At 48.1% G+C, this 22,152-nt stretch overlaps 1 long non-coding RNA gene across 2 annotated transcripts in view; it reads right to left on the reverse strand.

The window, feature by feature from the left end:
- LOC125940343 (uncharacterized) overlaps nt 1-21,850 on the reverse strand; it is a 29,842-nt gene extending 7,992 nt beyond the window's left edge. For both annotated transcript variants that reach the window (XR_007463561.1, XR_007463562.1), the window contains exons 1-2: nt 21,667-21,850; nt 13,651-13,829 (exon numbers count right to left, since the gene is read on the reverse strand). This is a non-coding gene — a long non-coding RNA (uncharacterized LOC125940343). The remainder of the gene's footprint in view (nt 1-13,650; nt 13,830-21,666) is intronic.
- Between the last annotated feature and the right edge of the window lie 302 nt (nt 21,851-22,152).

Here is a 22,152-nt window from a genome sequence, read left to right on the forward strand (position 1 = left end):
GTTGCGAAGTGAAACGGAACGGAAACTCGATGCGCACCCCCGCGATGCTTTCCCATCCCACCATGGTTGCCCGTAGGGTGAGATGAATGTGTTTGTTTCTCGATCTGAGGTGTGGTTGAATAGCCGTGAAGCTGATAGTTCACATTTCTTTGCTAAGAACGCACTGCCTAGAGAGATCGATAATGCTAAAAGCAGGCCGCTCGAATTTTTCCACAAGAACTTAACCGGTGAGAGGAATGAACAATGTGAAATTAAGGAAATTACACTAGAACCTTAGGTGCACGTAAGGGTCTTTTCTTCACAACGAACACATATGTCAATAGTTGATCAAATATATGCAGATTGCGTATTACGCCCATGTAGTTGCTGGTCAGATCCATCATGTGTTGTTTGTCACTAGGGCACGTATAACTACGCCTGTCTCACGTACAAAGTCCAGTGCAAAGACTGACGTTCCCTATATGGACGAATCAGGAAACATTACGAAACGCCTAACCCAGCATCAACATAACCTCGGCCTAGGGAACTCTGCTTCCAGCGCATTGTCGTATCAGCACCGATGTGCGGCCCGAATCGCCAGGGCGCATTCGTTGGTTGTTTCCCCCGGTGCCACTCCCTTCATTAGCGGCCGCCTACCTGGCGACGCGGCCCGACACCGGCTGCGACGCGACGACAAAGAAGCTTACTTAGAAGTGACCACAACCGCCACCCTTCGTAGACGAGGGAACCAGCACGAAGGTCACTGACCCTGAAACCCAGTTGACGACTTTGGTGGAAGGAGTGTGAATCCCAGGTTTCCAGATTGCCTCCTCCTTGCTTCGAAGGTGCAACGTAAGAGGCGGAGTTGTGTGAACAATGCGACCCCTCTGATTGATCATATCCCCTAGCTGGGTCAACTAGGGAAGACGACTGTTTTATAAGCTGACACTTTTGGTGCAGTTGTGTGTCCTGACGTGTTCTGGTATGTGCTCAGACATGTAGTCAGCTGAGACTTTCAAAGTGCTCACCCATGGATTGCGATTCCATATTTGGAGCCACTGTAAATATGTAGAATAAATCATTTTACAGCAATGCTGTTAAGGGCTCACTGTTCGATGGTCGCGTCCGGATGTAGAAAAAAACTCTCATTGCCGTATGCTGTATCTGCGAGTGAAAACACACGAGGGCCAGGGACGCGTGCTTTCACGGGTCGCGAACGCACGGCGGAGAGCAAACACGACTTCCGAGTGGAGGGAGCGAGGGGGGCATCGAGGCACCCTAGACTGTGCGTGTGCGTGCCCGCTTCCCACTGCGGCGCATGCGCGCAGCCCTGCCGGCCTCTGCCACCTGTGCCGCCGACTCTCTCTGGGTTCTCGCCTGCCTCTCCCCTAACAGTGTCGACAACGGCGTTTAGCCGCTCCGTCACGTAGACATCGCGCTAGCGCTCCTATCAGTTGCCTTTACGACTCGCCATGCATGGCCCGGCCGCGTGCCGTTCGTTCGGAGGGACAACGCAAAGAGCGACTGCGTGCCCAGAACGGCGAATGGGCGGGCAAACGCCGCGAGAGAGCGTACGCAGTAGAACATACGTCCAGTGTTTCGGAAGCCCTAACCGAACAAGAAGTCGTTGGTCAAGTACGCCGCGAACGACAGCAGAGCCAACAATGTCATCGACGCCGGCAGCCCAACGCCACAGACGACGATCGGGCCAAAGAAGTCAAGCGCAAGCGCGAGGGCCGCCTACGGCAGGATGCGGCGTTTTGGCCGCGTTCGCACCTGAACGCGCGCGGCGTTGGTGACGTGTTGATGAAGAACGTGCCAACCTTTGCCGTACACCCTATGACAGTGTACCGTAGCGACCATAAGGCCATGGTCCATGTAGTCACTAAATAAATGAAAACCACCGTATCATATATATTTTTCGTTCTTTAATAGTTCATATAACCAATTACACCATCACACAATAATAGTCATAATTGTAAATACAGAATTCCCACCATAGTGCAGCTTCGCTGGGCTTCCATCTCCACTCCAGTGGAAGGGCTGACAGTTTTTTTTTCTCGCTCTTACTCCCCTACGTACTCATCACTTTGGATGAAAGATCGCCGGCCTAAACGCTACTCCGAGTCTCAACAAACTGGATGGCAGCGGTGAGATGAACCCTTCGGCCAACGCCAGTCACCGGCATCAGGTTCGGGATCAACTGTGTGGCCGTGGTGAGATCAACCCTGCAGCCAGCACCGAGTCGCCAACATCTGGTTCGCGAGCGACTGGATTACAGCAGCACAGTACAACCTCCAGCAACGCCATTCGCCGGGAACTGATTCGAGAGCAACTGGATGACAGAAGCAAGATGCAACCTGCAGCCAACGTCAATCACCATCTCGTTCCCGAGCGGCTGGTTGAACGCAGCGCATCATGACTACTCGGTACAGGGTGAGTGCCTGGCTTTGTGCTTGTGTCATCGGATCATTTAGCCTAGACTTGTTGAAAACCGATGGAGCATATACAACTGCCTATTTGGTACTGCGGTTGTTGCGCATATCACCAGAATGCCCTTTGCGGTCCGAAACATTTACCCACTGTCCGGCTGTGCCGGTCCGAAACTATTTTGCCAGATTATAGCGCCGCGATGAAAACCACAAACTGTGGACGAAAAACTCATAGAATATTTATTTTTTGCTTTTGTATTATGCAATAAACTCCTCTACCGATATTTGAGAATCGTGTGATGCTACTCGAAGCATTTTTCTGGGTGCAGGCCAGGGTTGTTACTGCACGTTTTGCAGAAAAACACAGTTTCCCTCCTGCCTCCGTTTGTTTTACGATCGCTACAAACAGCACAGTCTTTGCTATTTCGGCCTGGGAGCTTGTAGATGAAATGGCTCCTCCCATCTAGCCTTTCCTCGCACTCCTTCCGCGCAGACGGGCCCCGATCTTTGGCTCTAGCCCTCACGTCATCCACCAGCTGTTGGATGAGGTTGAGGCAGTACTGCAGGTGTCGCTGTTCTTTCTCAGCATGATTCTGCAGCTGTGCGCGCCTCAATATAAAGCTATTGACAATGGAAACCTGTGGAAGATTTCACTAATTGCGCCACCGTAAAACGCACGCGATGAAAAAGTGGTGATGCTTCTCAGCGAACCGCGCGAACGTGCTGTTCCGCACGCAAGTGAGAACGCTCTGGTATCCAGAAACCGTGCTGAACATCGTGCTGCACGCTAGTGCAAAGAGAAGTAAACTTCAACAAACGAACTTTATTTATCCCTCAACAGATGGCGCATCGTGTATACAAAGAATGCGCACGAATCGCAGTGAGCAAAACCGCGAAATTTAACTCCCGAGTTCCCCTTGTCGGGGCGGTGCCCGACAGCGGACCGCTACGGCCGTGTTGCGTTGTCGGGCCCTGCCCGACACCGGACCGCAAAGGGTTCAGCATAGATATGAACCAGCTACTAAAGCCAGACCTTGTACCTATGTGGGAGTAATCGGGAAGTGGAGAACTAGCGTAATTCGTATCAATTAAAGGCCACCCTGGATTTACGTCTTGGAGTTGATTCGATGCGGTGCAGGAGAACTTGGGGACTTGGTGCTAGTTCTGTGTATACGCGTTTGGTTTCTGCTATATTTTCCGGGCTTCAACTTCTCTTGGGAAAACAGAATTGAACCACTGGTAGTTTTTTTTTTTTTTACTTGCAGTGCAATTTGTACAGATTTCGCAGTAAGTATTGTGGAATAGCTTAGCCAAAGCCTGAAGTAGTGACCATAGGCCTCATGAGTTTAACGAGAGCTAGCTTGTTGCGGTTGTGTGAAGAGCTCGACGTAGAGGTAGAGGATGATAAATCAGAGTCCGAAATTACAGTCATTTTAGAAAGCCACAGTGATCAGGAATACTTTGAATACTTTGGCAACCTCATTCTAAAAAAGAAACAGGAACAGCAAAAAATTCTGCATGATACGGACTAAAAAAGACAGGAGCGGATCAGGCAACAATACGAAATGAAAGAAGCTCTCAAATCAAGAGATTGAAATACTGGTAACAGGGTTTTGAAGTGGAGCAGTAGTAATGGTAGGCACCCGTAGAAGTAGCACACGGAAAGTGCGAAGCATTAGCACGCACGGTTCTACCAAATGGTAAAAAGAGTGGTTGAACTTTGTGAGCCTAAATGTGCGTTCGCAGGTGATGCCAGATCCGTAGAGCGTGGCGTGGTTGTTGAGGAGCCCGTTTATGGGGACAGGATTGAGCGCGACGAGATACTGTGCCAATCGAATAATAGAGAAGCAGCTAGGCCAGCGGTGGACTGATTTGGCACAGTTATTCAGGGAGTACGTCGCAAAGGTAATCTCTTGCAGAAGGCCGAAGTGAGACCGATTCGTCAGACAAGAGCACCAGCGCAGAGCTTAATCGGTCAGAAAAGTGCCCTCAAGCACAGTGTAGGCAGGGCAGTGCACTTGTAACTAGCTCCCAGGTATATGAGCTACGTTGCCCAAATGCAAATAGCTGCATTGTCCCTATGGGTTTGAAGCTCTCCACCAGTCGGGGTACCATTGAGTGGAATGATTTATCCGCAAATCATTCAGACTGCGAGGCTGAGATGGAAATCATGACCGACGATATAAGTGCCGATCAGCACGAGATGCGAGTGGAAGGCTCGGAAATGAGCACCAACAATTGTGCTAAGAGAAAGCGGCGTCGCAGATGTCAGGAATGTGGCAGAGGAAGACAACGCGGCCTAATAAAGGCGATAAACCCTCTGGGGAGCTCAGTGAAAGAGTTGGAAATGCGTGTTTGTCGGGTGGAATGTTTCCAGTCAGAGTGCATCCGAGCCACCGGAAGAGGGAAAAAAAAGGGGGGCCGTTCGGGCGCATAAAATTTATTCCTCCTCCTCGGGCGCGAAGGTGGCCAAAAGCGAGAGCAATTATGTTCCCCCTCGTTCGGTTCTTTCCAAGGTGTGTTCGGCATGGCACTGGAGAGCGAGCCGGTAAGGCGCCGCGAATTAGTCATACGCTTCAGCAAAGTCGTAGTGCGGTGCCTGAAAGGCATGTTGCTTGTTTTTAAAGTGTCGGGGGTGGGCAATGAAGAGAATGACCTACATGCCCTTTGTAGTCCCTCGTTGACAAGAAGTGCCTTCAGATTGCGCCCACCTCGAGTACGGCTTAAAAATATGCCGCAACCGTAGGCTAACCGGAATGAAAATCGGCGACTCAGGTTTTGTGGAAGCAGTTTGTTTCTTTATTTTTGTGTTTGGTTAAATGTTTTGTGATCTCCGAGACTAGAGATCATTTCGATATGTACGTTTAAAGCTTCGTTAAAATTGTTGTTTTAGAAGCTCATCGACGTTCTGAAAGAGATGGTCGGCGCGCGCATAAATTTTTGAAGCTGTTCTTTTGATAGGTCGTTTTGTTTTTAAGCTCATTGGCTTCGTTTTTTGTGTGTGAGATACGCTTGCAGCGCCAAGTCCCATTTATTTGTTTGAAGCCTGTAGTGGCGCGCTTGAGTATAAGTTAATTTTCGGCAGTGTTCGCGAGATTTTTTTCTTTGACAGTAAAACAGCGCTATTTCGAGGAGCCGTTGTTTGACTGCACAATTTCAGAATATGTTTCTATCGTTCCTTTAAAGCGTGTCATGCACGGACATAAAGAACCAAACAGTTAGTGCGTGTCTCGCAGGTGTATTTGGAAGACGGCAACCGTTTTGAGATTTATTTAGTGCGTGAAAGTACTTAGAAATAAGCGCGAATCTTCTTGCGATTTTCAGCGCGTAATTTACGCAAGATTAGTGTTTGCTGTTTCCTTAGTGCGTGTCATTTTGGACATGAGAAAAAAAGGTTAGTGCGTGAGTCGCAAGTGTGAGTTTTGACCGCAAAGTTAGCCACTCTGATAGTACATCCATGAAGTGAACGAGGCTCTCAGTGGCACTAGCACGTGCGTTAACTCCTTTGTTGGGCACAACGACGAAAAAATTTTTATCTTGTGTAAGTGATTTTCAGCGAGCTATTGATCCCTTCTTGATTCCATCAAAACGAATTCGAATGCGATGTAGAGTATACGAACAGACCGTTCCTGGCGTTGGTGCTGCATATGCAATTTCAATTACCATTTATTAGAGCATTTTCGAGTATTCTACATTTGCGCTCTGTAGCATGACGTTCTGGTTTTGGTGAACTCAGAAGTTCATGAGAGCTCGCTTTGGCGGCACAAGATTTTGGGTCCAAATTATTGGGACAAGCGAGGCCTGGTGGAATTAAATGAATTTCGGGCGCTTCCGCGCCATGTGTTGCTTTGTGACTGGAAATGAGTTTTCCGCATCGGATGTTGCGAGAAAGTTGTGAAATCCTGATATAATTTTAAAATTGTGGACTTCAGCAAAGGTTCAGTGATTTGTTGGCTGCTTTCATGCTTTTATTAGATAAGGCAGGTTTGTTCGCTAGACCCGATGACTCTCGGTGCGAGCATGGCGCTTTCCTGCGCCTTGTGGTCGTGTGTGTGCTTGTGTTCCCAGGGAGAAGGCCACAACGAAGTTAACTCTGGGATCTCAAGTTCGAGTGTGCCATCGGCCACCACTTAAAGAACAAACCCCGAGTTCACGAATGACCAATGACGCTTCGGCCAACCTGATAGCTTGCCACCCTCAGGTCGGATCTTCCGGCGGCGGAGTCTGTCGCTTCTCGAATCACCAGGGCACTTGCTTTGGTTGCTTCCTCCGATGCCACCCCAATCATTAGCGGCCGCCTACCTGGAAACGCGGCCCAATACCGGCTGTGACGCGATGGCAAAGAAGCTCACTTAGAAGCGACCACAACCGCCATCCTTCGTGGAAGAGGGGACCAGCACGAAGGTCACTCTGCCGACCCTGGCAAGACGAACGTCACGGAGAGCAATAAAAAAACAATTAGACAATTTTCGTGGAAGGAGTGTGAATCCCCTGTTTTCAGATTGCCTCATGCTTGCTTCGAAGGTGTAACATTAGAGGTGGAGTTCTGTGAACATTACGACCCGTCTGATTGGCCGCACCAAGGTCATCATATTCCCTAGTCGGGTCAACTGGGAAGACGAATGTTTTATAAGGCGACACCTTGCGTGCAGTGGTGTGTCCTGACGTGTTCTGATATGTGCTCAGACATGTAGTGAGCTGAGACTTTCAAAGTGCTCCCCCATGGAGTGGGCTGACATATTTGGAGCCACTGTAAATATGTAGAATAAATTCTTTTTTTTTCTCTCGCTCTTACTCCCGGTCATACTCATCCTTGTGGCTGAAGTATCACCGGCCTAAACGCTACCCCGAGTCCCAACAACGACAAGAGAAGCTATACCGCAGTACGGCACTCCGTTTCTGTTATCGCCGCAATGGCAGTGTTGTCGACATGCTTTACGTTATAATAATGTCATATTCAGACGACGCACCTAGTAAAGGAAAAGGCACGTGGAAATCTCTCCGCCACCTGTGCACAATCAATCCTTCGTTTTAACTCATTCTTGACCAAGAGACATTGATTTACTGCTCATGTTGAACAGAGGGTGAGTACGAGCCTGCAACCGTTTACTTGTATTCCTTTCACTCTTACAATTTGCCTAGCGTTTCTTCTACCTCAAGCGGAATACATCAGCTATCGGGTGCATTGGGTGCACGTTAAATAACCATAGCCGTTCAAAAATCAACCCAGAAGCCCCACAACGACATTCCCCAAATCAGATTGGTGTCTGGGTACCCAGCAATATATTTTTAACGCTTTATTTCAGAATACATTTTACTAGCCAGACACTTTTCCAATATACACTTGGTTAGGTAATGATGCACGAGCGCGATACGCATAAGTCATAAAAGCAATAACTGGGATGTCGAAAAATGCTTCCCTTCATTTGCTCGACAAATGCATGGGGAAGAATCCTTACGACAAGATCTCTTTATTCCAGGTTTCCGTATGTTTTTTTTTTTTGTTTCTTGTGTAATGAAGAAGACGAACAGGAAGCAATCATTAGAGGGGCATTATCATCGAGGTAGGACGCGAACCCAGATCCCGAGCTGTTGGCGCCGAGAACGTGCTTCCCTCGGAGCTGCAATGGTTTTTCGCCTGTCGCTTTCCGTTAATAAATCCTCGTATGAAAGTAGTGGAGGTGCGGGCTACCCTCTTCATACCTGGAGCTCCAAGCCGCACATTGCCCAACTCCGCTTCGGCTATGGCTGATGACGCCACCCAGCAAGGCGCGGCCCAATTTCCGTCGGTCATCGTGTCAAGCGCGCTGCTTCAGCGCGATCCTGCTTTGTTTAGCGGCACCAATGACCATGAAGTAGAAGATTGACTGTCGTCGTTTGAAAGGGTGAGCGCGCACAACAACCGGGACGATACTACGAGACTTCTCAACGTCCTGTTGTACATGAAAGACGTCGCAAACCTCTTGTTTTGCAACCATGTATCGTACTTCGCCACTTGGCCTACGTTCAAGACAAGCTTCGCGGAAGTGTTCGGTCGCCCCGCAGTGCGCAAGCTTCACGCTGAACAGTGTCTTTGCGGGCTGGCGCAGCAGCATGGCGAGAACTTCACGAGCTATATCGAAGACGTCATTGACTTGTGCAAGCGCGTGAATCCTTCCATGACTGAGCAAGACAGGATCAAGCACATCATGAAAGGCATATATAGACGACCATGACTTTCAGATGTTGACGGCTAAGGACCCAGGCACTGTGTCTGAACTCGTGAGGATGTGCCAGAGCTTCGACGAACCACGTAAGCAACGCGTCTTAGCTCGGCGGCAGACGTCAACAGTCGATTCCCTCGCCGCGTTGACCATCGGCGGCAACCACACGGCGCTCATTGTCCAGATCAAGGAGCTTGTACGCGAGGAAGTTGCTCGACAGCTTTCATTCTTCCCGGCCACGCAAGCGCCTACGCACTGACTCCTAAAATTCGGCAGGTGATATAGGAACAGGTATCCGAGGCTTTACGGTCTACCTGCCAGCCGGCTCCTGTCGCCGCGCCGCTATCATTTGCAGTGTCGTATGCCTCTCCGCCGACTCCTCTCGCCGCGCCACTGACGTATGCGAATGCCGTCATGAAGCCACGTCCTTTGTCGCTATCGATCCCTCAACCACCTGGTCAACCGCGACTGACGTCACTTTTCGGGGTACAGCCACAGTACGCAAATTCTTGGCGCACTGCAGACAATCGACTGATCTGCGTTGCCCATTTCTGTCGCCGGCGTTTCGCGGCGACCACTAGTGCACCGAGATATCCGGGTTACTCCTTCGACCTTCTCATCGCACGCCGCCAGAACAAGAACCTGAAGCATAAGCCCGCGATCGTCAGCCGTCTTCTGATGTTCAACCTTTCGTTCTTCGTCAGTCATCCTCACCGCGCCGCCGTTTTCTTTCACCTATGCGTCGCCGGTCAAGTGCTCTTGGGGCAGAAAACTGACTGCCGCAGCTTCTGAGGCACGAGTTGCGCCGTAGTCCACCTGTCTAAGTGCTCGCTTGTCCCCCGCCAATGTTATTGACGTGTTTGTTGATGGTGTACTCGCGTGCTTGCCGGAACTGGTGCCACTATTTCCGTAATAAGCCATAAGTTTTCCAGCTCCATCCGTAAAGTGACGGCGCCAACTTCAGGGTTTTCTCTCCGTACTGCGAGCGCACAGCATATTCAACCCGTTGCAGCATGTACGGCTAGGGTTCTCATACAAGACGCAATCGACAGCGTTGAGTTTCTCGTGCTGGCTTCGTGTTCTTATGATCTGATCCTTGGGTGGGATTTTTTGTCGCGTAATCACGCCGTCATCGACTGCGCTCGTGCTCACGTAGAGCTCTCTGTATTTTGTGAGACGCCTTCCGCCCATATGCCCGCTCGTGGTGATGGAAAGCTTGTTGTCACCGCCGATGCCGACCTGCCACCTTACAGTGCCGTCATTGTTCCCGTTTCCTGTGCCGCCCTTCCCGATGCCGCCGTTCTGTTCACGCCATCTGACATATTTCGTCGCCGCCACAACACGGCACTGCCATTTGCCATCCTCGCGCTTCATCAGGATAATCCTGGACTACTTGTCTGCAACCCCAACTCAGGCCCTCTGACTTTGTACCGTACGTGCAACCTACAGCTTTGTTGTACGTGCAACCTGCGGACGCGGATGTTATCGTGTCCCTCGATCCCTCCGAGCCTGAGACAAAACATCAGCTGAACGCCCTTACACCTCACCTGAGTCTGACGCCGTGCCCTCGGATACTTTTCACTGTTCCGTCGACAGCGACTTCTTGCTGTTTGAATGGACGCAGCTTCTTGCTCTTCTACATGAGTTCCGCACTTCGTTTGATTTAGTGCAAGCGGCACGACGCCGAACTAATGCGGTTGTTCACGCGATTGACACTGGTACTCACGCTCCTTTGCGACAGCAGCGGCTTTGCAATGCGCCCGCGACATTCTAGCGGATGATGGACGGAATTTTAGGCGGTCTAAATGAAAGATATGCCTTTGCTATCTCGATGACGCCGTTCTGTTCTTTCCAAATTTTGCGTCACATCTCGCTCGGTTACGCACAATTCTCCGCTGCCTTACAGAAGCACGCTTTCAACTCAGCCTGAAGAAATGTCACTTCGGGGCTCGCCGCCTCACCATCCTCGGCCATGCTGTCTCCAAAGATGGAATTCTCCCTGACCCGGAAGAACTCCGTGCTGTTGCCGAGTTTCCGAAGCCTTCTACCATCAAGGAGCTTCGAAGCTTTGTCGGCTGGCCTCCTATTTTCATCGCTTCGTCCGCAATTTCGCTTTAATCATATCACCCTTTACGAAGCTCCTCGCCGGCCCCAGCAACCTTTCTTACTGGACACCGGCCTGCGACGTCGCCTTTGCGACACTGCGCCAACTACTTACTTCGCCACCCATGCTACGCCATTACGACCCTGTTACGCCAACCGAAATACATACAGACGCCAGTGGTATCGGTCTTGCTACACTCCTCGCGCAGCGCAAGCCCGGTTTCGCTGAGTATGTCGTGGCATATGCAAGCCGCGCCCTCACCAAGGCGGAATCAAATTATTCCATCACCGAAAAAGAGTGCCTCGCGATTGTATGGGCGTTAGAAAAAATCGCCCCTATTTGTACGGCAGGTCTTTCGACGTTGTAAGCCACCATGACGCACTCTGCTGGTTTGCTTCACTAAAACATCCTTCTGGCCGCCAAGGTGGTTGGGCTCTTCGTATACAAGAATTCGACATTCGCGTTGTTTACCGATCCGGGCGCAAGCATTTTGACGCGGATGCGCTCTCTCGATCACCCGTGCAATCTTACGAAGGCCCACCTTCAGCGGCCGCCTTTTCCCTGGATGCTCTCACCATCACAGACATGCCTTCGGAACAGCAGAAGGACCCGTGGATCACATCCCTCTTGAAAGTTCTCTGTACCTCTTCACCCGCCAGCCAACACCGTGCCCTTCGTCGCCAAGCCAAGCATTTCGCAATACGCGATGCACATTTATACCGTCGCAACTACCAGGCAGACGGACGTAAATGGCTGCTAGTCATGCCCAAGCACTTTCGAACCGATGTATGTGCATACTTCCTTGCTGATCCGCAACATGCCCACGCTGGCGTGCTGAAAACGTGTCAGCGGCTCTACCAACGCTACTACTAGCGCTGGATGTACATATTTGTCCGTAAATATTTTCGGCTCCTGTCCCGCATGCCAACAACGGAACACCTTTCACCATACACCTGGTCAGCTGCCGCCTTTGTCATGTCCTGCCCACCCTTTTGAACGCATTGGGATCGACCTTTATGGACTGTTTCCTTGCTCTATTGCTGGTAATCGCTGGATAATTTTCCGGTCGACCATCTCACGCGATACGCAGAAACAGCTCCACTCCCTGCGGCTGGTGCTCGTGCGTCGCTTCCTTCATATTGCGCCATTTCAGACTCCGTCATGGTGCACCACGGGAACTGCTTAGCGACAGAGGCCATGTGTTTTGTCCAACGTCATACATGAGATCCTCCGCTCGTGCCGTATTGTTCATCGCACATCTACTGCCTACCACCCTCAAACCAATGGCCTCACGGAACGTTTAAACCACACTCTGGGAGATATGCTCTCGATGTACATCAATTCTGACCACTCCAATTGGGACGTCGTTCTCCCCTTCTTGACTTACACATATAACACCGCGACACAGTCTACGACAGGCTGTTCACCATTTCTTTATATGGCCGTGAACCGTCCTCTACACTTGACACAATATTACCGTACCACCCTGACGCCTCCGAATTCAGTCCGATTTCTGATGTCGCACAGCGTGCCGAAGAGTGTCGACAGCTGGCCCGCTCGTTCACGTCCGACAGCCAAGCCCTCCAGAAAGATCGCCGCGACAACGATCAGCGTGTGCAGAGTTTTGCCGTTGGATCCCTCGTCTGGCTTAGACAACCATTCAACTCTCCTGGCCTCACTGCCAAGTTTGCTGCCAAGTACCACGGGCCATACCGCGTCATCGAGTGTCGTTATCCCGTCACTTATGTCATTGAGCCAGTCAACCCCTCCTCGGACAAGCGCCGTCTTGGCCGCGACACGGTTCACGTCAGCCGCCTCAAGCCGCATTACGACCCTCTCATCGTTTGATCGCCTTGAGACGCCAGGGTGGCTCCCCTTCGCCGCCGGGGTTATTGTAATGAAGAAGACGAACAGGAAGCAAGCAGTAGAGGGGCGTTATCATCGATGTAGGACCTGAACGCAGATCACGAGCTGTTGGCGCCGAGACCGTTGTTCCCTCGGATCTGCGTTGGTTTTCCCCTGTGGATTTCCGTTAATAAATCCCCTCATCACATGTATTAATATAATTTCGTAATGTGTCCTCCTTCTTCAAATTGCAATTTTAATTGAAAATCACAGCGTTTCAGTATCCTGGTACTTCCTTCATGCTCGAAAATGACCGCCACCTCTCTGTGATTACATTTTTTTTTGCATTCAGAGTACCAGTCACCACTCTTCAAGGTTCATATGGTCCACGTGGTTAAGAACCAAATTTTCGGTGCGATCGCAATCTGTGGATTACTGAAAACGCTGTTTTTATCACGCCCTGTACTCAGCTTACGTCAGGTACCGTTAAACATACATAGATCCCATTATATCACGCCTAATGCTTTAGCTCCGTGTTTGCTGTTTCTTATGCCAATGTGCTTTTTTACGGCACAATTTTCCCTATATACTTTTCCCTGAGTAGCACGATGTTCATCGTGAGTACATCTATCTGGTGAAGCCACTATGAGAAAGGAAGCAAGCAAATCTTTGGCCGCTTTTATTGACTGTATAACTTGGCCTGACGTGGTACATAGTGGCACTAACGTGCTCCCCACCCCCCTAATACAGCACTTAACTTCATCACCTATGCTACGTAGCATTCCCCAACTCAGGTCTCACAAAAAAGATGTTGTAGTAATTACTTTTGGGGCCACCTAATCTTGCTTAGCCAACGGGAAGGACATCCTTGGCATTACTTAATCATGGAGCTGGACACAACGCTACACAAATGTGAGACTAAATTCGAACAGTGATCACGCCGCGACACCCCCTAACGTATATAAAATATTAGTAACGCCTGCGACGTTACTAATATCGAACACTTGAACAAAAAAATGCAGCACATCGTAGATTTATTTTTCCTAAAAAAACGCGACAATCGCGAGATAGGAGATCGTTCATTTACCAGTTTGAGCCTGCCAGTGATGATGACTCGTTGTATTGGACTGAGGTATTGCTAATTGCAGTTTTACGCATATATAGGCAGAGCAAACGTGTTGTGTTGCATGTAGCCTGCTTGCAGTTCCCACCACGGAGGGCGGCGCCAACGTAGTAGATGAAGAGGGGCTCAGTTGTGTTAAGTACCTGTGAAAAAAAATGCGAGAACAGTAGCTATAATTTGGAGTGTTAAAATACATAGTGGTTGGTATTGCGAAAACGAAGGTATTCATACTTCATGAAGCCAAGTTGTGAATGAGCCAACGACCACGCGGATAATTTGGATATGTCGCTAACTGGTCTTGTCAGCTCAGCAAATAACCGGCATTGATAAATACGGAGAGCGAATATCTTTACTTTCTTTTATTAGAAGTATTTGCTTAGCACTTCTTAACAGTACACACTGTAGTATTGTGGTATTCACTTAAAATAAGAGCTGTTTTGCCATGCCCACTCCATGAAAACACAAGATTCTGCCGCTGTAGATGTTATATTCACGCTATTTATGCAACAGCGATAATCTCTACTTTTCAATAAATAATTATTCCGATTTCGCACTCAAATGCAACAAATGCCACCTGTGAGGGACACTGCGGGTCAAAATAGCGGTATTTTTTCCCGGAACTTTCAGCTTAAGACAAGATGTTTGCCTAGCTAGCTATGAAATATTCTAGTTCCGAGTAAACAACGACTTACTTTTACATACTTTCGCAAACTTTCAGTATTTAATCATAGCTACAATTTATTGGTCAAATACGAAATCTATTGGGATACGGTGTTAGTTTACAAGGAAAGAGCGCGCATAAAATATTTGAGTATAGGAATAGTGTGCACAAGAGAAGCTTAAAATACGCGCATAAATGGAATAAATGGACCGCAGCTAGATGTATGTTGTCCAGGATTAATGTGGTGGGCCGCATTCAAAAGTCAGTTCTTGTTCACAAAATTGATTTCTTGGGCGGAATTCACTAAGCTGCGCCGTTCTTACGCACTTCCTTAGCGAAAAAGTTCTTACGCTAGGACAAGCGTGCCACCGAAGTGGCAGCGCACTTAACTTACGACATCGTATGAGAGAAGGAGGAAGCATAGCTTGGATTAAACGACAAGGAATGAAAGAAGCGCGGTTTACCGATATCGCGATTGAACATCTCGCGTCTGTAGTTGAGGCTATGCTCTACCGACAAATCACCGCACACCCCTATTCGAAAGCTTCCTTTCCGGGCGTCTGCTACAGCGCCGACAAAATCAACCGCGCTCACGCGTTCACCGCACCACCGTCAAAAGAATTGCTGTGAAAGTGTTACGCATTCTGCTCACATTTCTTCTAGAGACAGGACTGGTGGACACATGGTGGCATATTTGGCGCAGAAAGAGACGCTCAGTCGGAGCAATTGGCTGCCAGGTCTGCCAGACTCGCTCCGCCTGTATACATCATCACCACCACCACCCTATTACACAGCTACTAAATGTCTTTATTTCGATATTAATTAAGGTATTAAAAACAAAAGTTTCATAATATACGGTTCGTATGGCCTAAAGGCAAAGGGCCCATCACCCGTAAGTTCATCGGTATGGTATGTGATCGCGCTGCACACTGTTGCAGGTGCGGTTCTAATGCCGTGCATAGGCTCATTATCAGCCACCTCGCCAGCCCGCACCGTCTAAGAGACTGGTCGAAGACGTTGTCAAGCGCCAACCGACGACGAAACGCGCACTTCCTTCGCATAGGATCACTGTCGAGGGCACGGAGAGCTATTATAGCAGCCCTAAAAAGAAATACAGAAAGAAGCCGTGACTATCAATACTCCCAAATTATGACAGAATACTTCACTACGTAACATCTACACCTGCAAGCTTCTATGCCTATCAACACTTTGGCATCGCATCAGCGCTCATCGCTTCTTGTTGCCTTCTCCTCAGCTGATTAAACACGATGATGCCTTGCTCCCGGTCAAGAGTTCGTTCTTGCCGGTTCAGGAGACCGCATTCCCACACCGGCGAAATGCACAAAGGGAAGTACAAATCAATTTTGAAAACCGGTAATAAAACATACGTTCGCGTTGTCAGTGCCTGGAGCCATTAATTACACTGTCTGCCATAGCCCAAGTGGCCCCTCATAGAAGTCAAAGCTAATCAGTCAACATCACCACGATGCCCAGTGCCAACGTTGCCATACATTTTCAAGTACAAGTCAGAATACTGCACAGCACCGTACTCGAAGCACATAGCGGTTCAACATTCTAGCTGGTTTCGGATCAAATTGGTTCAACTCGTTGATCTTGCGACACTGACGCACTTTGTTCAGAGCAGTGACTGCACATAAAGTACAATGCCAAGGTAGTTATGGTATGTGCCGCTTTGGTGGTATCCAAGCGGCGCCCGACGCCCTTTTGTACACATGCGAATGCGGCCTCGCAGAACGAAGCGAAATGCGGCTCAAGAGCAACCGTCCGTTAAAATTCCGCACGAATTTTGTATGTTCTAAAACGTCATCAGCGTACTGTTATGTTCACTGCAGGGCAAAGGCGTCTCCCAGCCATCTGTAATAAACCCTGACCTGCAAATTTCCTGATTATATTACCTCACCTAATTTTCCGCCGTCCCCGACTGCGCTTCCTTTCCCCTAGCACCCACTCTGTACTTCTAATGGATCACCGATTACGTACCCTTTAAATTAAGCGGCATGCCCAGCTCCTATTATTCCTCTTAATTTCAACTATCACTACCCCCGTTTGCTCTCTGATCCACAGTGCTCTCTTTCTATCTCTTAGCGCTATATAGGCATATCCTGTTTCGTTTCATGGCTTGTTTGAGTGGTCCTCAACTTATTCTCACACTTCATTGTTAACCTCAAAGTTTATGGCCCATATGATAGTACTGGAAGAATGGAATGAGTGTACGCTTTTCTTTTCAACGACAGTGGTGAGCTCCAGGGCACGATTTGGTAATGCCGGCCGTATGCACTCCGACCCATTTTCATTCTTATGTAAATTTCCGTCTCATGATCAGTGTTCCCTATGAATAATTTACCAATATAAACTTACTCGTTTACATACTGTAGAGCCTGACTGCCGATCATGTACTCTTGTTCGCTTGACAGGTTATTCAACCTTACCTTTGCTAACCTACTCTCACACTTTCTCTGTTAATGTCCTCAATCAATTGTGGAAATGTGTGACCAGCGTTGCTGAACAGGACAATGTGATCGGCAAGCTGAAAGTTGTTGACATATTCGCCGTTGATCATGGCCTTCGATCCTCCCCAGTCTAATAGCTTGAATACTTCTTCTAAGCATTAAATTAGTATAACTGGAGAGATTGTGTCTCCTTGCATGACGAGGCAGAGTCGAAGCCCGAGAAGTTTCGGATACATGTGCTGTGTGAAGGCAAATGTAGAAGTTACACATAAATGAAATAATTATTAAGTTGTCAGCCGTATGCCCTAAGCACCCCGGCCTTTATGTGTAGTTCGTTCAGTCGTTCAGTACGATCCCTACGATATACACGTACACCGCTAATTACATAGAAATGTCTTAGCTTTGTCCACACACACTGAACTAAGTGATCGAACTGTGCGCCGCCGGCAGAGCGCCCAAGGCTGCATAATTCGAGCGACGTCAATGCTAATTTTGCTGATACGACGCGTTTTAGTGACCGCGCTTAGCGTCGGGCACGCTCTACATTGTTCACATCCCGATACCGGGCCGCTGTGACCGGCGTTTTCGCGCCATCATGTTGGCCTGACTACGGCGCAGCAGGCGCGGAGCACCGTAAGACTGATGAGACTGGAAGAAAATTCTTCCGCTGGGGGATACACGAACGCCTCTGAAGGGTTCCTTAGGTAAGAGTAAGTGAGAGGAGGAAACTATAGAAAGGACATCGAACGAAGTCACTGAAATACTGGAGTGACGTCATTTCGCCCAGCACTGATGTTAGCGTGGGGTTTAAAATAAGCATCTCCGGCCAATCATAGGAAGGCGATGGCTGTCGTCTACTGTCGCATTTTTTCCCGTCTGCTTTTACCGTTGCCTGTACTGGCTTTGCGTACGCAAAGCAAAAACGTAGTGGTGTCTTTGTGATCGTTATGCTGCAGTCCTTTTTGCCAATAACGAAATGTCTCCTGTTATACGTCTATTTGTGGTCATAAAAATAAGCGTGTGTGTGTGTATGCGTGCGTGCGTGCGTGCGTGCGTGTGTGCGTGCGTGTGTGTGTGTGTGTGTGTGTGTGTGTGTGTGTGTGTGTGTGTGTGTGTGTGCGTACGTGCGTGCGTGCGTGCGTGCGCGTGGGCGTGCGTGTGTTTGAACGAATGCGACAATTATTCAGTTTGTTCGAGAGATGCATTTTATTTCACGTCATCACAATGGTGGTAGGTCATTTTATACGCCATTTATTTTCTTTATTGCATCTTATTGACGTCCTGCGTCACATCATAGACAGAATTGCCATCCGCTGTACGCATACGTTGGTTCACACCATAAGCCACATAATGAGGCAGACCATGCGCACGTACACTACGTCCCTTCAACTTCGTGCTGAATTAAAACTATGAGCTATATAATAGGCACAGCTCAGAAGACAACAGCGAATTCTGCAAGAGCAACAAGTTTTGATAACTAGAAACGCTTAGGCGTTTTTTCATTGTTTCATCTTGCATGGAGAGTTATAGCCACCGGTAGTGATGATGATGATGATGATGATTTATTGGCATCCCCTTTGAAACGAGGTGGCGACAAATAGTCACCTAACCTGCTTGATTCTATCAGGTATACTGTACATGTTCTTTATCTTGCATTTTTGTATACCTCTAGTTATTTTTCTTTTTCAAAAATTTACGTTGTACAGCTACCTATGATTTTAAGAGATCAGGTCGTATCCATCTTTTCCCTGCTTTTTTTCACGAGTACTATAATCGTCTCTTGCTTATCTCTACGGCTGATCTGTTGATGTATCCTTCCACTTTAAACCCAAGCGCTTCTGGGAGTTGCACGTTACCTACGGATCTCGCTGGGTGGATACCGTCGCATTCCATTAGGATTTGCTGAGTGGGCTTTGGATCTTTACTGCAGCATACGCATGTCTCATCTACTTCCGAATATTTGCTCCGGTATGTTTTGGTCCTTAGGCAACCGGCTCGAGCCTCAAATAGCAAGGCAGTGCTATTTCTCACGGTACCTGTTGGTTTTCTTTAGTCTGCCCTTTGTGGTGTCGTACAGATTTTCCCTTCTAATTTCTTTATTCTCATTCTTGTAAATCTCCATTGTCCTTTTTGTTTCCATTCTTTGCATCCAATTCACGGTCTCTATTTCTCTCACTTTCTTTCTGATGACTCCTAGTTGTCTATTTACAGTTTCGATTATCCTGTACTTGGTTGCCAACTTCCTTCACCTCTTCCTCCATTCTGTGTCCACGCTTTTCATGCAGAGATGCTTGTGCACTTCAGCCGCCCATTTATTTTCATCCATGTTCCTGAGCCTTTCTTCAAAACTAATTTTGCTCTGTGCGTCTCTGACTTCAAAAGAGGCCCAACCCATGTCACCCTGCACTGCCTCATTTGTGGTATTACCGTGGGCTCCCAAAGCCAACCGGCCTACTGATCTTTGGTTAACTTCAAAATCCGACAACATATCCCATTTTAAGCATAGAATGGCATTGGGGAATGTTAGCGCTGGCACCATTACTCCTTTCCAGATTCCACGCAGCACCTCATACTTATTGTGTCCCCACAGTGCTCTGTGTTTCATTATAGCTGCATTCCGCTTCCCCTTTATTTTCAGATTATCTTGGTAGTTGCTTCAGTAATTCTTTCCTTCGTTTATGTGTACGCCGAGATACTTATATTGCTTCACTATGGGTATACTTGCTGTTGAATTGACACCACGAAGTTACTCGTCTCTTCATTAAAGATCATAATTCCTGATTTCTCTGCGCTAAACTTAAGGCCTAGATTTGTCGCTGCATTCCCACAGATATTCGCAAGTATCTGTATAAAATTTTATTGCCCGCTAGTAGCACAATGTCGTCTGCGTACATCAGTCTGGGGACCTTCTGTTGCACCATTTGTCCATTAAGCATGTGGGATAAATCAAAACCTAATTCGCTGTTTTCCAGTAGTCTTTCTATAGCATTAACGTAAAGCGTGAACAACAATGGTGACAGAGGGCATCCCTTGCTTCAATCGTTGGTGAATTCCCACCATTTCATTTCCTTTTCGACCTTCCCATACCACTTGTACTTGGTTGTCTCTGTATATCTCCCTCAGCAGCTCCATGAAATCGTCATCTATGCATTCGTATTGAAGAATATCCCACAACAATTCCCTCTCTACGTTGTCATAAGCTCCTTTAATATCTAGAAATGCTATCCATAAAGGTCTTCTCTGAGCTACTGAAATCTCTATGCACTGAGTTAGTACAAACATATTGTCTTCTAAGCGTCTGCCTGGCCTGAACCCATTCGGTAGTTCCCCTAATACATCGTTTTTCTCCACCCACTTCGACAGTTCTAATTTTATGGCTTGCTATTCATTGCAATTCTATATATATCACCGACGTTACTGTAACTGGCCTGTACGAGCTCGTCTTAGTCCTTATCTCCTTTGCCTTTGTAAATGAGATTCATCTTGCTTTCACGCCATCCAACTGAAATTTTCTTTGTTCTAAACACTTGCTCTTTGGCATTAGTCAGCAGTGCCTTGCTTTTTGGACCGAGGTTTTTGATTAGCTGTATTGGGATTGGCAGTTGAAACGGCAAGGAGCGCCGCCTCACGGAATTCATGCAGAAGTAAGGCAACCGCCGCCGCAATGGGAGCGACGGGGCGGGCATCTTTATAGGAGGCTTTCCATCAGGGTTGACATTGGTGCTTTGCTCTGGGTTTGGGCTCTGGTTAGTACAGCCGACGATATAACTGGACGGCATTCTCCATTTGCCGCTTCTCGTGAATTATTACTGTACTGGTGTTGCTTGCTCACTTCTTGACGTGGTTGTTCGCCACAGTCATTCATTTCTCATACTGCGATAGCTGTACTTCTCTGCCAGCTCCAATCTGGATCATCCATTTTCAGTACTCCAGATACATTTCCCTGTGACCGTCACCCCCCCCCCCCAGAAGTCGGCCGGTATCAGTTGGCTTCCGGCGGCGGCCTGGGCTTGACCGATGACTTGTATTTGGGCTTATTCCGCCCCGGCTATGGATTGAGGATTTCCATGTCTCTTTGTTCCAATGTAGACCGTTTACCATGTAGACCGCCGTCACATGGTAAACGCCGTCCTGCCCTGTTTCATTGTTCCTGCCCTTTGTGCATCCTGACACAGGTGCAGGTACTGGGTAAATGCTTGGGAGGCCTGTCAAGTGCCTCGCATCCAGGCCAGGATCATTTGCGCACATCGAAACGCCCACCCCCCGCGGCAGCAGTCGCCTACTACGCTTAAGCCCAGAATTCGTCCCCTACCAGGAAGTCTGCCTGTGAGCACGAGTGTCCAGGACAGGCAGTGTCCAGTTCGCAGGGGTCTGTCCCATTGTGCTTGGACCCTTTCTGCACTACCGCCAGGATCGGCCCACGTTTTCTGTTCGCATGGTACGGACTAACGTTCGGCTTAAACAGCTCCGCACTTAATAATGAAATAAAGATGAGATCTTTCACATGAGACTGGTCATCGGCAAGAACAATACGTATGGCGTCTTACACATCCAGTTCTATGTCCTGACCTTACTTTAAATAAATTTGTGTGTATGACCTTTGAAGGGAGGTGGGCCTCTAAAAAGTCGCAGGTGGGTTTAGTGACTTTTTATAAAACAAAGCGCTCATATTACCGAAAGTTTCCACGATTGCATTGACACGTCCCATTAGGCGACCATCTTTTTGGGCAGTAAAGTTGAAGCACACCTTCGTTTACAGTTTGTTGCATGAAGAATATGTAGGTTTACGTTTGATATAAACGAGATCGGTTCAAAAGACAAGGAAATAAATTTGACAAATCAGCTTACCTTTATGAAGTCGAGATCTTTGTTGGTAGATTCGACAGAGCAGTAGAAAAGTGAAATGAATATGGCTGCAAAGCATCCACGATATAGTGCGCCAACCGCAATATGTTTCATGACTAATGGAAGCAACCGGTTCACCACTATTAAACAATAGCCTTCTGTTTAGAATTAGCAAGTCTGTCGTGTATTGTGGTGGTATACAGTGTGTTGAACCTGACGTTTTCACATCCTATATATATATATGTGATCCTGCCACTTGTGTGGTCTTTCACAACTAATAAAAGCTTATCGGGCGCTAGTAAAGGTTATAATGCTGACATTCTTTGTATGTTAATATAAATGGAACCTTCTGTGCGTGCGTGCGGTATTTTAACACTATGTATGTATTTATGTATGTACTTTGGGGACGAATTAGAACAAACGATTGATGACCTTAAAGGAGAGAGTGTAAGAACGGAGTTGTCGGTTAATATGCCGAAGAAAGAAATA

The sequence above is a fragment of the Dermacentor silvarum genome, chromosome 9, assembly GCF_013339745.2.
Source record: "Dermacentor silvarum isolate Dsil-2018 chromosome 9, BIME_Dsil_1.4, whole genome shotgun sequence".
NCBI lineage: Eukaryota > Metazoa > Arthropoda > Arachnida > Ixodida > Ixodidae > Dermacentor > Dermacentor silvarum.